Source organism: Mirounga angustirostris, unplaced genomic scaffold, assembly GCF_029215605.1.
Source record: "Mirounga angustirostris isolate CCGP_5_RB_7025 unplaced genomic scaffold, mMirAng1.0.hap1 SCAF_17, whole genome shotgun sequence".
Taxonomy (NCBI): Eukaryota; Metazoa; Chordata; class Mammalia; order Carnivora; family Phocidae; genus Mirounga; species Mirounga angustirostris.
The window spans coordinates 13546498-13550325 of NW_026991725.1; the positions used below are offsets into that span (position 1 = coordinate 13546498).

The following is a 3828-nucleotide window of genomic DNA, read 5'->3' on the forward strand; positions in this document are numbered from 1 at the left end:
CCAGTGAGCTCTGCGTGCCTTGCAAACTGCAGGAGCCATTTTGATCGAAAAGCTCTCAGCTTGCATCACCTTCCTCTGAGGACTTGGTTCGGGAAACCAGGACTAGATTGGCCCGAAGCAGAATGGAACAGATCTACAGTTTTAGAGAAAGGGAGTGTGTTCGTTTTTTAGGGTCGCTCTTACAAAGCACCGCAACCCGGTGCCCTCAACAGCAGACATTTATTGTCTCGCAGTTCCTGCCGCTAGAAGTCTGAGACCCAGGGGTCAGCAGCATCGATGCTTTCTAAGGACTGTAAGGAAGATTCTGTTTTGTGCCTCTCTCCTTGTTTCTGGGGTTTGCTGGCCTTCTTTGGCATTCCTTGGCTTGTAGAAGCATCACCCTGATCTCTGCCTTCACTCTCACATGACATTCTGCGTGTGTGTCTGTGTCAAATGACCCATTTTTTAAAGGACACCAGTCATATTGGATTAGGGACCCCCCCCATAATGGCCTCATGTTAACTAATGACATCTGTAAGGACCCTATTTCCAAATAAGATCACATTCTAAGGTCCTGGAGCTTAGGACCTCAATATATGAATTTTTTTTTTAAAGATTTTATTTACTTTATTATTATTTTTTAAGATTTTATTTATTTATTTGAGACAGAGAGAATGAGAGAGAGCACATGAGAGGGGGGAGGGTCGGAGGGAGAAGCAGGCTCCCTGCCGAGCAGGGAGCCTGATGTGGGACTCGATCCCGGGACTCCAGGATCATGACCTGAGCCGAAGGCAGTCGCCCAACCAACTGAGCCACCCAGGCGCCCTTTATTTACTTTATTTGAGAGAGAGAATGAGATAGAGAGAGCATGAGAGGGGGAGGGTCAGAGGGAGAAGCAGACTCCCCGCTGAGCAGGGAGCCCGATACGGGACTCGATCCAGGGACTCCAGGATCATGACCTGAGCCGAAGGCAGTCGCTTAACCAACTGAGCCACCCAGGCGCCCCTATATGAATTTTGAAGAGACACAATTCAACCCATAATAGGGAGTACAGGGGGGAAAGTCCATCCCATGACACCTGTCTTGGTTCTTAAATATTGATCCTTCTGGAGTTTCTCACCCCTGGGCTACCTTCCTATCAGCAAGCCTCTGATATTCTGGGTTGTGCTTTTTGCCCTACAACACCTGGTCTTGCCCATCTAAATGCTCCCCTTCAGAGATCTAGCTCCCTCTCACCCCTGGGTGTACATCTCCGTATCTCTAATCTGCCAGTATTTTTTCTGTCTGCCTGCAAAAGCTGAGTGTTTTCTTAGGACTGGCCTCACTTCAGGGGGTGTGTTGAATCCAGGTCCCTGTTTCTTTAGCGGTGCCCCCAACTTCTGTAGGTAGTGGGGCCCAACCTCACTAAGGGAAACCAGCAATGTTTGAAGTTCACACGGAAGTGAGAACATTTAGATCCAGACAGGCAAAGTTCAGAGCCAGGGAGAAGGATGCCTAGGTAAGCAGAGTTCACGTGTACCTCGGAAGATCTAAGGCTGTTTACGACTGCCCGCTTGACTGGATGGCCCAGGCCCAAAGGCTGGATTGCAGCTGTGTGAAGGTCTGCAGATGGGTCATGCCCCAGAGGAAAGCAGAAATAATCTGGCAGTGGTTAGGAACATGAATTTTGTTCACTAGGCCTCAATTTCTGCATCCATAAAATCAGACCCATACACAAAAGTTATCTTATGGGATTTTTGTGGGGATTACATGAATAATGAATATATGGCCTTAACCCAGTGTCTGGTTAGCTATGGTGACCATGATGGCCATTTACAGACATTTTACTGCTTCTACAAAGTTCCATGATGTTGACAACTAAGTAGTTTCTAGGTGTGACAGATCAGAACTGCTGCTCCTTTCTTCTTGAAATCACATACCCACACAAAATTCCACAAACTCTTGGGAAAATGCTGACTATTCTTTGAGGTATTTCCACACAGTAGTAAAGCTGGGTGGGGACCATTGATTGAGGAAGAAGCTATCAATTTGTATCAACTTAAATATTTTAAGTAGCTTTCCTGGCATGAGCAGGGAAAGAGTAACAGGTATCTTTTTCTTCCTCTCCAGGGAAAGGAGAAATTCTGTGGGTTCCTGAGATTCCAACACTGGGCTAGAAGTAGATCCTGAGTGATAACAATGATCCTACACACTTCCTAACTTAGCTCAAAAATACCCACACGCTTTCTAACAGGGTCAGGTGCACCTGATCATTTTGAAAAGATAATTTCCTCAGATGAGAAGTGAACCACATAAGTAGTCATTATGTGCACCCGTCCTGCCCCTCCACAGTGTGATTTAATGTATTTTAGGAACTAAAGTTCAAAATGTGAGTTTCCTGGGTAGAGAAAAATAATGTCAGGAAGCACTTAGGAAGAGGCACTGCAGATTCAATATATTCAAAGATCTGTCCTTGGCCTTCTTTTCTGTTCTCCTTGACAATGTCATTAAAATTCCAGCTTGTGAGGGAGGTCAGGTCCCTGCCTGCAGCTGCAGCTTATAGTCTCTGGAGGGCCGGGTTCTCCATCTCTAGTGCCCACTGGAAGATCCACCTACAGCGTCCTCGTCAAAGCAGTAGATAGCAGAGGGACGTGATCATGTCAACTCTTCCAGCCAACCCCACCCTTCCTTCTTTGCCTGGGACCCCTTTTTCCTTCAATGCTACTATTATGCTGCTGTTCATCTAGGCTTGAAACTGCTAAGTCAGTGATTCGTAGCATTGTTTGAAGTCTCAGACACCTTTAAGATTGGATGGAAGTAATCGGCTCTCCCCAGAAAAATAAATATATGGCTGTGCTCGCTTCGGCAGCACATATACTAAAATTGGAACGACACAGAGACAATGAGCATGGCCCCTACTCAAGGATGACACGCAAATTCATGAAGCGTTCCGTATTTTTAATTCTGTAGAATGTATAATGGATAAAAGGAGTGTGCTAGGCTGAGAACATCTCCAACAAGGACATCAAAGAACAATACATACAGCAGGATTCTGGTTATTAAAAGAAACAAGCCCAGGAAAAATAAAACAAGATGAAACCAGAGAGGGAGACAAACCATAAGAGACTCTTAATCACAGGAAACAAACTGAGGGTTGCTGGAGGGGAGGGAGGTGGGGGGATGGGGTAACTGGGTGATGGGCATTAAGGAGGGCATGTGATGTAATGAGCACTGGGTATTATGTAAGACTGATGAATCACTGACCTCTACCTCTGAAACTAATAATATACTCTATGTTAATTAATTGAATTTAAATTAAAAAAAGACCCCCCCCAAAAAAGAAATATATGGCTATTCACACAAATAGTGTGATTCACTATTACTCAAAATTTCAGGGGGTCTTCAGGCTCCCCTATCAAAGCAATTCTGATTCCTCTCTTTTCCTTCATAACAACACCTGCTCAAAAACCTCCCCACTGTCAGTAAAATATGTCTGCATTCCTTAGCCTGGCACATAGAGCATCCCATGATCTGACTGCAGCCCCTCTTTCTAAAATAAATGGGTTAATGCATGCACAGCACAGTGCTTGGCCCACGGTGAGCACTCTGGAAGTGTTAGCTATTATTAGTATTATATTAATTATTATTTATGATTATTATTATCCTTTGTTTCAGCCCAACCAATTTCTCACTTGTCCCTCTACTCTTGTGTGTCCTGTTTTGCTCCCTCTGTGTTTTTATTCTTCCTGCCAGTCATGTACTCCCCATCTCCCTCAGATCACAGTTCCCTGAACTTGAGCCCCCTCCTATAGGAAATTCAACCCCTTCCTCAATATTTCTGAATTTACCCAGAGCTTTTTTACCTTCTCC

At 44.9% G+C, this 3828-nt stretch overlaps 1 non-coding gene across 1 annotated transcript; it reads left to right on the forward strand.

Moving 5' to 3' along the window:
• The first annotated feature begins 2811 nt into the window (after positions 1-2811).
• Positions 2812-2918, forward strand: LOC123854856 (U6 spliceosomal RNA). Its single transcript, XR_006793406.1, has one exon. It is a non-coding gene; the product is annotated as a U6 spliceosomal RNA (small nuclear RNA).
• Positions 2919-3828: the final 910 nt, after the last annotated feature.